Here is a 12,581-nt window from a genome sequence, read left to right as displayed (position 1 = left end):
AAAATCCTTGTCTTAACATGCTCAGCTAAATTCTGATCCTTCAACCAGGCATGCCTGCGAAGAACAGAGCTGGTAGCAGCCACCCTCGAGGAGGCCTGTACAGCATCAAAACCACATTGCAAAGAATGCTTACCCACTTGTTCAGACACATGAACCAAATCCAGCAACTCTTTACACTCAATACCTTCCGCCAAAGCATCCACCTTAGATTTCAATTGTGAAAGAAGGTAATTCTGATATTTTAACATGTGAAACTGACAATTCAAAGCTCTCATGGCTAAAGTGGAAGAAGTATACACTTTCTTTCCCCACCTATCCAAAGCCCTCGCCTCTTTATCAGTGGGGACAGGATTTTTAACCACAGAAGCTTTTACACCCTTAGGCCCCTGAGAAATAGTTTCTGGGTCCGCCCTAGGACTCTTAAACAAATATTTATGAGCTTCGGCACCCTATAATACCTATCCGGCTTAACAGGAGCAGGAGGCAAAGAGTCAGGGTTCAGGGAAGCCTCTGCAAAACATCTTCCACCACATTCAACACAGGAGGAATAGCTAAAGGCCTATGCTGGGGTAAAACAAGAACTCCCGAAGCCTTTTCCTAGAGTCAGAGTAATCCTGGCCTTCCCATTTAAAGTGCTCCCTCATGGAATGCAAAGTCTCTGAAAATGAGAAATCCTCAGGTGGAGACGCTGTAGGAGTGGAATCATCCACATCAGAATCAGAATAGGTAGGATACTCCTGCAAATCTTCCACAGAAGATTCTGAAGCCTCAGAACACTGTTCAAAACAATCAAACTCCGGTTCCACCCTAGGCCTCTTATCAGGCGGGGCCATAGAACCCCTAATCATAGTAATCAAATCTTCTGCCATCTTAAGCATATGTTTCTTAGGTACAGAACCTGAAATGGTAGGAGAAGCCCCACTGAAGCTGAAGTAGGCCTACCTCTCATAGAAGTTTTGGCAACAGAAGGAGAGGCCCTAACTACCTTGGGAAGAGAGGGAAGAACAGTCACCTGGGAAGCCCCTCAGCCTGGCCTACCTCCTGAGAAGGCACATCCTGTAAGAGTATAGTTTCTGCCTGGGACTCCATGGAAACTCCTGGCAAAACCTCCGGCTCCACTGAGCCTTCTAAAGAACCGACGTCCGGGACTGCCGGTTCCTCAACCCTAGGCTTCACTGTTTTATCCTTGCGCTTCTTGAGGAAGCGGGCGTCGGAGCATCCGACGGCATTTTATAATTGCAACGCTTCCCAAACACTAACCTGGCACAGTCTAGCCTCCTCTTAATAGTGCGTTTGTTAAACCTAGCACAAGAGCGGCAACCAACAACGTCGTGCTCAGGCCCTAAACAAGGTATACACAAGGTATGATAATCCCTATGAGGTATCTGTTTCCCACAAGAAATACAGTTATTCACTTTTTCTGACATCCGTAAAATACTGAGGCAAGAAAAAACCAAAATGTTCCCCAACGGGGTACTTAGCCAACTCTGTTTCGGTCTGAAACTCCGGTTTCGGAAGTATTTCAGAACGCCAACCTGCACTCGCAAAACTGCTTCTGCATCGGACCATGCGGCAAAAAAGACTGAGGATATGACGTCGGTCATGCGCATTAGTACCCTGACGTACTGACGTCAGTCTAATGCGCCCTGACCGACGTCAGCCTTATACTCTGGTATTCGGGCCGACTGGACGCGGACTATACCCAATAGTCAGGACTGCAGCAATGGAAGACGAAGAACATCTAGTTTGTTTAATCCTCCAAACAATCACTTAACAGAGGTATTTGAGAGAATGTGTGAGAAAGACATTAGAAGCCACTTTAAAGGACCCAGTAAAGAAATACTTTGCAATTTAAATCAACATGAATATGGTTTGTTAATGGAAATGGCCAACGATAAAAAAATTTGAATAATGAAGCCTGATAAAGGCAATGGAATTGTAGTAATGGATAGGAGTGATTATTTAAATAGCATGAATGCAGTATTCATGGAAGGAACATATACTGAAAGCTCTTTGAATGAGGTTAATATTATGTACAGGTGGATAGATTTGGCATTGGATGACATGGTGTTTCAGGGTCAAATAAGAGAAGATGAGTACAAATATATGAAAAACGACCACCCAATGTTATCCAAAGTCTTTGGTATCCCAAAAATACACAAAGGGTTAAACAATCCTAGTTTTAGACAGATTGTGGATTGTAAACGTTCAAAAACATTTTTTACTAGTAGATTTCTTGACAACCATTTACAAAAGGGTTTGAGTTCCTTTCCCTATATCAGTAAGGATTCCTGGAATTTTTGGAGAAATTAAATTCAGTGGAAGTAAGTGATGATATGTATTTGGTTACAATAGACGTGTGTAATCGGTTTACCTTCATAATAGCTTAACACAGAGGTGCGACTGCTCATATGAGCGAATCGTAACCACGAAACCTAAAACAGACAGTTGTAAATATTTGAAAATCAGCAAATCAAAAAGCCTATTCGCTGATTTTCGAACATTAATGTCGAGAAAAAAATTAGATATAGTGTAATGCAGGAGGGCAAGCCCCCCTGCACCCCTACACCCCCCTACTTCATTATTCTAACTCCGAGATCGCACTACAGTGGGGAAAGGAACCATTTTCCGATCCCCACTATAGTGCAATCTGCTCCAGAATGTCGAATGTGCAATGAGCGAATCTCACTGTGCATTCGCTCATTGCACATTAAAACGTTTTTCTGTTCGGCGTTTTCAAACTTTGCAAACTGCTTTTCGAAAAATTGCTGTTCGCCCTTGTGCAATACGCACATGTAAAGATAAACCGTGCAATCTTTTTTCAGTCATACCTCAAGATGTAAGTTTAACATCGTTAGAGGCCCAATTGCTAAAGACAAAAATGTAGGATCAGGATCAGGTTAAAATACTGCTGGCATTAATGGAATTAGTATTAAAAAATAATATGGTTTATTTTGAAGGCCAATATTTTAAACAGGCAACTGGAGTGGCAATGGGGGCGGCTTGCACCCCGGTTTTTGCCAATTATGTAATGGCTTTCTGGGAGCAGGAGTTTGTTTTTCCTAGTGAATATTCAACTATGATTCATCACTACATGAGATTTTGGATGATATTCTTCTCATTTGGAAAGGATATGAGGATAGTTTAAAGGAATTTTGGCAATTTATAAGTGGGACAGTACATTTTTTGAAATTCACATTTCAGTATAGTATGGAAGACATTTCCTATTGGATGTACACCTTATTATTGACAAAGTCAATAAAAGTTTAGCCTCTGGAATTTATCGCAAACCTACCTTTTCGAACTCGTATTTAAATTTTGATAGTTGGCACCCCTATTATCAATAGAAAGCAATAGTCAAGGGATAACTGGTTAGGGCTGCCAGAATGGTGAGTTATGTTGAAAGATTTAAGGAAGAAGTATTGTACATCAGTAAGATGTTTGAGTGTAGAGGTTATCCCCCACAACTGGTTAAAGAGATAGTAGAAGAAATTATAAGGAATTGTAACGATGGAATTTTTAAACCAATTTTGAGGGGTGAAAACATGGGTGAGACACTGGCAGCCACTACAGTGATGAGGGGTACAAGTACTCAAAAAAATATGAGAATGAGTTTTATTACAACTTTTAACTTACATGCACTTAAAGTGGTTGGAATTATAAGAAGGAATTGGGAGATTCTACAATTAGACCAATGAGTATCCGAAAAGTTAGGGAAGATGCCAACAATAGTTTATAGGAAAGATAGGACCTTTAAACAAATATTGGAGGCAAGTACATTTTATAATAAAACAGACCAGTATAGGGTCAAAGGGAATTTTAAATGTGGTATGGGGTGGTGTTGTAAAAATATGCTGGAAACAGGGCACCGTTTGAGGGTGAATGGTACAACTATTGACATATTTGGTCATTTTAACTGTAACAGTAAAAATGTTGCATACATAGCAAAGTGTCAATATTGTCCCACATTTTATGAAGGTAAAACATGCATGCGGTTGAAGGATAGATTTAATGAACATCTATTAGATATAATACACAATAGGATGATAAATGCTTCATACAGACATATCTATCAAAACCCCAAGCATGTGTTTAAATTTATGGTTGTACAACAATTGACCAAACATACACAAGGAAAAAACACAGATATTCATGTTGATGTATGTGAGTTACGGTGGCAACTTAAGTTGGATGCCACACAGTACCCTGGTATAAATGAAAGCATTAATATAGCATGTCTTTTAAAGTTGAAGCACATTCAATGGTGATTTATTTATTGGATTATAAAATTATACAACAACAAACTTTAAGGTATAATATGATTGTACTTAACATTTTAATAGTAATAATTTTTATTAATGTTAATTCATGGACCTGCACATCAATAAGTTCCTTTAGGAAGTATTTTCTAATATTTGGTTGCTTGTAAACATATATACTTTTTAAACAGCAATTTTAGATAGTATTTTTAGATGTTTTATATATAGTACCTTGTGTTTTTTAGCACAAGTTCATGTTTTTAGTAGTGAAATGAGAATTTAATTGTTTAATTGTATTTTAATTAAATAATTGTTCCGGGGGGGTGAGGATATTTATGGGCTGGGTTTTTGTTTTATCATTGTTCTGAGGAAGTCCCTAAGGATAGGGAAGAAAGCGCTCAACTTCACGTATTCTCAATAAACCTGTGTTTGCTACTTGGATTTCCTGGCGTTATTCATTGCAAGTTGGCTGGTGCTACTGTTCTGCACTTGGGAGTATGTCCCAAGCAAAGAAAGAGCAGAGGCCTTCCCCTCAGAATCAGGGAGATCACAAATAACATGACAGACTTGAGAGAGAAGAGCCAAAACAAACCTAGTAATATGTGCCTGATAATTAATAGCTCTAAAGGTTAAGAGTAGCAGAGGTATACACCTTCTTACCCAGTTTCTCCATGGTTCTGCTATCATTATCAGATGGCAGAAATTTAGTGGAAGGCAACAATTTGGAATGCTTATCAGAAGCCAAAGAGGAGTCAGCAGAGAGACACAAAGAAACTTACAGTCCTCAGGGACTTTATAAAACTCATCAGTTTTTTGGGAGCAGGAGGTTGGGGGTCAGGACCCTGTGAAGCAGTGGAAAAGGCATCCAGCAAGACTGCAAGAACAGGAGGAACAGCAAAGGGCACTGGAGACTCCATTTTTAGAAGCTCATAGTATATCTTCTGAACATCAGACACTGGAGCACAGTCCCATTTGAAAAATTCCATCATTCTGGAAATAGTATCACCAAAAGAAGCCTTCTCAAAAGGAGAGTCAGGATAGACAGACATTTTCCTCAGAATCATAGTCAAGTGGTGAAGGAATCTGGGAGGAATAAGTCAAGGAATCTTCATCACAATCAGCATCCTCCTTCTCAGAAGACTCCTGCTCCCAGGGTCTCAAGAGGGACCATGGGGGAGCAGGAACAGAAACACCCCACAGAGGCTTGAGAGCCATAAGGGCATTAAACAAGCCTTGAGTGAAGTTTTTCAATTCACTCTCAGGATATTTTCTAGCAGGTGAAATATGTTTAGTTTTTTGCTTCTTTTTGAGTGGGATGTCAGCCTTAAAAAATTTTGGAGGCTGTAACTCCTGACAGTAGTCAATAATGGTAGTCAGAATCTCTTCCCTTACTAAAATTTGAGGAACACCCCTAGGCCCTTCAGTAATAACCAGCTGCAGTTCCCCCTATACATCCAAGGTGGACATCTGCAAAACCTCCATGGATGTGCATGGCGTCGGGTCCATGCTGGCATCCAAAGCGGTTGCGACAGAAGAATCCAAGAAAGAAACTAGATGTTTCTCCAGGCTTTCACCAGCCTCAAGAGAGATGTCCACTGCAGGTGGTACAGATGAAGAACCAGACCAGAATTTCTTGGCCTTTTTGGGGATGTGGGGGGGAGGGTGAAGCCCCCCACTTGGGTGGATTTGATTTAGTCTGTTGTGTGTTCTAGACAGTTGATGGCGTTTGTGAACCATGGGAAAAATTCCATGGTTCGCTGAAGTGATTTTCGGTGGTTGTTGCTTGCGGAAGACATATTTGATGAATAAATCTTTCATGGAATTAATACAGACCCTTATTTTGCTTCCATATAATCTGTAATTAATCTTTTGTGCATTGGTTTAGATTTCAGTTTGGCAGAATTATCTAGCAACAAATTAACCTTTATAACCCCAAAATCACTGCACATCAACCATGGTAAAACTTTGCATGAAGTAACAGTAATTTCTTTAGGAACACAAACAATATCTAGTGTGTATCGTTCCCTGGTAGTTTTTTTACAGTCTGAAGCAATTGCTGTTCCTAAACATACATTGTGAATAATTTCCTTAATAATTTTGTTGAATCAATATTATTCCAGTCTGTTTATGGCAAATTTAAGTATCCAGCCACTATTATTCTTCCCTCCTGTGTTTCATGCAAGAAATATATGAAATGCTACCCCTTGCCACATATTCATGTATATGGTAACTTTGTCTGCAAATTATTATACATCATATTTAATTAATTTAATAAATTTAACCCTCAAGTCTTAAACACTTACTCTTTCCTTATTCAATGCATGCAGCATATTTGTAAATATTTATATTATAATTGTACTTCTAATGATATTTTCATATCACAACTGTATATCATTCTTACTGTTAATGTTGTTCTTTATTGTCAGACGTTTGCTGTGGTCTCAAAGTTTCTCTTCTTATTATAACTGAATACTCAAATAAAAGAAAAGATTTGAGAAAATGTCATCACATCATCCAGGCAGGGTGGTGTGCATCTGGTGTGGGGTTTAAGAATTTTCTCTGTCACCCTCTGCAATGTTGCAGGTGCTCCATGAAGACCAAAAGGCAGGTCTCTGTAGTGGAGCAGCTCATCTCTACTGAAACATTATATTGTTTCCTTAGCTTCTAGAGTTATGGAATTTGGTAGTAGCCTATAGTTAGGTCCAAAGTGGAAAAATAACTTAATTTTGTCCAAGTTTTCCACTCGTTTGCCCACTTGATATCCAGAATTTGATAGACCCATCAAGTCTGTGGACCAGTACAATGAGGTTATACCACTTACTGTGGTATTCTTCTATAACACCAAGTGTAAGTATTTTCTGTATCTCTTCTTTCACTGCTTGGCTCTATGATTCCAGTATTTTGTGTGATTTTAAATTTACTGTTTTACTTATGTTGTACTGGGTTAAACTGCATCTAACAGGCAAATCCAAGAGTATCAGTATAACCTTATCCCTGACTACAAATTCCATTATTTCTTTCTTTTGATACACTGATAATGGCTCTCCCATTTTTACTTCAGGACATGCTGTGGGAACCAAAACTTCCGCAAATATACTTAACTACTGAAACATTAGTTTCCCTCCAAGGTTTCAGACTATATATTTCACATAACTGTTCTGGTTTCCCTTTCCAAGCTGTCTCACTTTATAATTTACTTCACTTATTTTTCTGCAGTTTCAAGACACCCTTGCCACTTTGCAAGGACGTTGTTTTCAGCAGTGGAGTCTATCACAAGTACTTTACCCCTACATTAAATTATCTGAGATGAGTATTTTTGTTAGATACTCTCTGTAGTGTCTCCTTTAAAATCTGTGGTGGTGGTGCTGCAGTAGCATTGTCGCCTCACAGTTAGACGTTGCCCATTCGATTCTCAGTTAGAACGTCTTCTGTGTGTCGACATGCGTGAATGGGCGTTCCTTCGTTGAAGGTTGTGCGTTAGGCCCGGCAAACCAGCATGTAAAAATCTACTGCCAATCATTAGCAGACCGGAGTTCCGCTGTGGCGACCCCTAACCGGGAAAAGCCGAAAGACACAAACTCTCTATACTGTCTCCTTTGCCCTAGCCTTGTTTTCATTTTCTATAAGCATTTTAGTTTTTAACCTGACTTATAGTTGTGCAATATGCTGTATCACACTTTTAATGGGGATGCTTTCCTCATTCCATGTTTCTTTTGCTGTACTTACCAAGCCTTGGATGTCTGCCACATAGCAGTTCAAACAGTGTGAATCCAGTTGAAGCCTGGAGTACTTCATTTATAGCAGAGAGAAGATACTGAAGCAGAGGACTCCAGTTTTTTTACATCTAATTCTATAACCTTCTGTAACATAGACTTTACAAAGTTCTGTTAAAGCACTCAACTACCCATATATCTGAATGTCGTAAACAAAAGGCTTTAACTGTTTTATTAAAAAAATGTGAAAGCCTGAAATACTCTAGCCACAAACAGGGTGCCTTGGTATGTAAGAAATTCTTGAGGAATTTCTACTTAGATTAAAAAAAAAACAAAAAACAGAAAAACAAATTCCTGTGCTGTGGACTTTGCACTGCCTCAGGAAATTTTGCTACATGACCAATACGGTACAGTTGTGTAAGTAAACTTACAATGAAGTACAGTTGTGTAAAATCTTACCACAACAATAGATGTCCTTTTCACCATTGCAGTATTCATCACCCATGGGATCTCCTGGCAAGATCAGTACAATGCCTGTCCAGTGCTATAGCAAAGCCTTTATTGCCTATGGAGTGTCACACATGAAATGTACACTCCTCACATAACCATAGGGCATAAAGGTGATGTGGATATGCTTCCAACTCAGAACTGAGTTGCCCCAGTAGAACTCGGACCTCCAGTGGAATGTAGGACATATCCATCCAGAAAAAAGGAATACAGGAAGAGAAGGAGAGGAGCCTCAAGGCCAGTACTGAAATACCACCCATGCAAAAAAAGAGAAAAGGGGGGTATGAGGGAGGGAGTGAACAATGCAGCAGTGAAAAGAAGGGCATCTACTGTTATGGTAAGATTTTACTCAACTGTACTACATCTTTCCATTTCACTGTTCCAGTATTCTTCACCTCTGGGAGAGTACAAAAGCTATAGTCAAGGCAAGGAGGAGCCTTCTACAAACCCATTCAGGATAGCCGTGGCAAAACCTGCCCTGGCCCTGGGAATGACATCCAATTTTTAATGTTTTCTGAAGGTGTGAACCGAAGACCAACTAGCAGCTTGAAGAAAGCATCTGAAGAGGCCATTACTCTAGTAGAATGAGCCCTAACAAAAGCAGACAACTCCTTACTATGAAAAGAATAATAAAAAGAAATGGCCTTGGAATCCAGGAGGAGATGGTTTGCTTACAATCTGGCAAACTCAATCTCCTGCTATGAAAAGAAACAGAACCGATCAGATTTATGAAAGGCCTTAGTTTTGTCTAAATAATATTTGAGCTGTCTAAGCAAATCTAAAGTATGCAGAACTTACTCAATAGTAGACTGTGGAGAAGAGGAAAAAAGATGGAAGCTGGATAGACTGATTAAGGGACAGATCATTAATCACTTTAAGCATCAAATATGGACTGATACAAACACCCTGTCTCTGAAAAAAAAAGAAGGGACTGCCACCAAGGCGTGTAGCTCAGATACCCTTCTGGCAGAGGTTAAAGTAACAAATAAAACAGTCTTCCAAGTGCAATATTTGAAAGAAGCTGCCGTTCAAAATGGGCCTGAGTCAGCTTTTCAAGGACAAAATTAAGATCCCAATAAACAGGAATAGGCTTTCTTGGGGTCTAATATGAAGGATGCCTTTAAAAAAACTGCTTGATCTCAAAAATAGAGACCAAAGGAGGAGTATTTGGCAGACAGCCAGAAATGGCTGGCAAGTGGTCTTTCCACTTAAGAATACAAGCCAGCATGCAGTATGTGACGCTCCTGCACTGGCCCAGTAATCAAGGAGCCTCAATCCTCACCACTGGCAACAGTGAGGGATGTACACAATGGGAGGATGACAAGTACACACAGTAAAGTACAATTTCCCTTAACAGCACACAGAGATCACAGTCAGTCTGCGGCTGGTTTCTCCCTCTCTCTCCAGATCCCCAAATAAGACTCCCCACTGGCACAGCTATATGGTTGAGATCTCAGCCGAGCGGTCAAGCTAAAACCTTCAGCATCATCTCTGCCCAATCAGTGCTTTATGTCCCTGACACACACACTTTGGGATTTGATTTACACACACACACACACACACACACACACACACACACACACACACACACACACACACACACACCTGGGAAAGACTGGCACAGTTTACTAGCTATGCCTCCTTCTGCCCAGACTATAAGGTAGTTATCACTGCCACCAACCAACTCTTAATCAGCTACTCTAAGACCCTTACCAAAGAGTGTCCAAACTTACTGTGTAATGTTACTAATAATCCAAGTGGTAAGTGTGACCAAGAGCAAGGTTATTTAGGAGTGGCCTGTACAGCGTCACCAAATACATGTGCAAGTACTCTAACAGCTTAAATATGTCTCATAAATATCATCCACAAAGACAAGTTTAAATGTATTTAATAATAAATAATAAAAGAACAAGACAATACTCAATCAACACAGATACTTCAGAGTTCAAAATCACAGGAAATATTTTAAAACAACATTGCAGGACAGTCTCAAATAAGTACAGAAAACATCTAAACTAATCTTTACTATGTTCCGATCTATATCTAAGAGATATACTATGCCCTAAGTCTTACTTACAGCAAGTGCAGATGTAGTGTTGATGAAGAGTGTATGTTTCTATACAAAATGCACACAGTGTCTCTCTGACAGCGTTTTTAAATTATTATCAAACATTACTGCTGGGTCAGCTTGGATGACATCACTCTTTCTCACCTGCCTTCAGTTCCCAGGCTAACAGAAACTAACTCATCCGCGTTAAAAATACATCTCTCTCAGATGTTTGCTGAGAAATGGAAGTTGTAAAACAAACACTGTTACATTTTAGACCTAGTAATTACTTCTCTCCAAGACAATAGAAAAACCTCCAGTAGTAGATAGTGTCTGCTTCACTGAAACTGAAGAGATAATTTTTATTTTATTTATTTTACATTTGTTGACCGGGTTAGTCTAACTGGATATATGTCCATTTTCAGTAGAGGCCAGGGAAGATAAGCCCCGAGGAAACAAACAAAACCACATATACAAAACTTAATGTATACAATGAACATTGCAGGTGCAGTACAGAGAATAATCAAAGAGGTCATTTACTCATAACATAGTGCAAAACATACAGATACAATTAGTACAATACAAAATGTAGTTGCAATATATCATAAAGAAAAAGATGGCAGCTGAATTATACAATATATTAGTATGCAAGTACTCATAAAGAAAACGTAGGAGCTGAAATTATACAATATATTAGTAAAAGTAGAGATTCTGAAGATGTAAGTAATATTATAGAAGGACAAGGTAAGTTGTTATTAAGAAAAGGAACTTGATTACTGAGAAGAGGAGGGTAGGTTGAACCAACTAAGAAGAGCTAGTTGATCAGTCAGGTTTAGTACAGGGGCACAACCCGTGTGTTCTGAGGAAAAGTTTCAATTTTGTTTTAAAGAGTGATATAGAGGGAAGAGAGGAAAGTTCGTTGGGAAGAAGGTTCCAGGATTTTCCAACAGTATTAGAGAAAAGAGAGTCCCCAGCCCTGTTGTTTGATTTACAAATATTTACAAGAAGTTTATGTGAAGATTGCAAGGTCTTTAGATTGTTGTAGGGGGTAATGAGGGTAGATAGTATAGGGGTATTGGTAGGTTGGTAAAGGGTTTAATGGGCAATGGTCAGTTGGTGGAATTTAAGCTGATTTTGTAATTCATGCCATCCTAGCTGCTTTAGATTAAAACAGTGGTGGGTTCTGAAAGGGTTACCTGTAGCAAATCTGGCTATGTTATTGTAGGAGTTTTCCATTTTATTAAGGTTGTTTTTATAGAGCTTAGTATATATGGGTGAGGCATAGAGGAGAGTAGAAATTAGATGGGTGTGAGCAATAGTTATTCTAGCTGCAGGAAAGAAGAAGGGCTTGATCCTGTAGAGAAAGCCTAATTTTCTATTAACAGATTTTAGAGTATTGTTAATATGGGTGCTGAAGTTACGGTTGTCATCTATGGTGATACCTAGTAGTTTGGTAGTTGGATCTGGGGATATGAGAGTACCATTGTTGAATATTACTGTGAAGTCTATTGGGGGGGGACTTACAAGTAGAAGTAAAAAGGAGGAGTTTAGTTTTTGGGGGGTTCAGAAAGAGATAGCGCTGTGTAAACAACTGTTCAACTGTGTTAAACACATTTTGGGTAAGGGAGTGAAGTTCAGATATAGATGTGGCTGAGCATATAAGTGTGGAATCATCTGCATACTGTATGCATGTAGCTTGGGGGATTGCTAGGCGAAGACCGTTGATAAATATAGAAAACAGGAGAGGTCCTAATATGGACCCTTGAGGAACACCAATGTTAACGAGCAAATGGGTAGATAGAATGTTATACCAAAGTACAGCCTGTTGTCTGTTATCTAAGTAGGACTGGAACTATTTTATAGCTAGTGCATCTAGTGACAGGGATTTGAGGATATTTATAAGTATCTGGTGATTTACCATATGGAATGCCTTAGACAGATCTATAAACACTGCAGAGGAAAGCATAATGAAGTTACGTTTTTTGTTAATACAGTCAGTAAAGGAAAGAAGGGCAGTAGTAGTGCTGTGGGAAGGTCTGAAACCATGTTGAGAGT

The 12,581-nt window shown here is 39.3% G+C and overlaps 1 protein-coding gene across 2 annotated transcripts in view; it reads right to left on the bottom strand.

Moving 5' to 3' along the window:
* Positions 1-12,581, bottom strand: part of SOX30 (SRY-box transcription factor 30) — a 1,614,116-nt gene that overhangs the window by 138,081 nt on the left and 1,463,454 nt on the right. The gene's annotated exons all lie outside the window — the stretch shown is intronic.

Source organism: Protopterus annectens, chromosome 4.part0 (genome assembly GCF_019279795.1).
Source record: "Protopterus annectens isolate FY-2018-M chromosome 4.part0, PAN1.0, whole genome shotgun sequence".
NCBI classification, from domain to species: Eukaryota; Metazoa; Chordata; order Ceratodontiformes; family Protopteridae; genus Protopterus; species Protopterus annectens.
The sequence above is the reverse complement of the archived record's forward strand: the minus strand, read 5'-3'. Positions and strand labels throughout refer to the sequence as shown.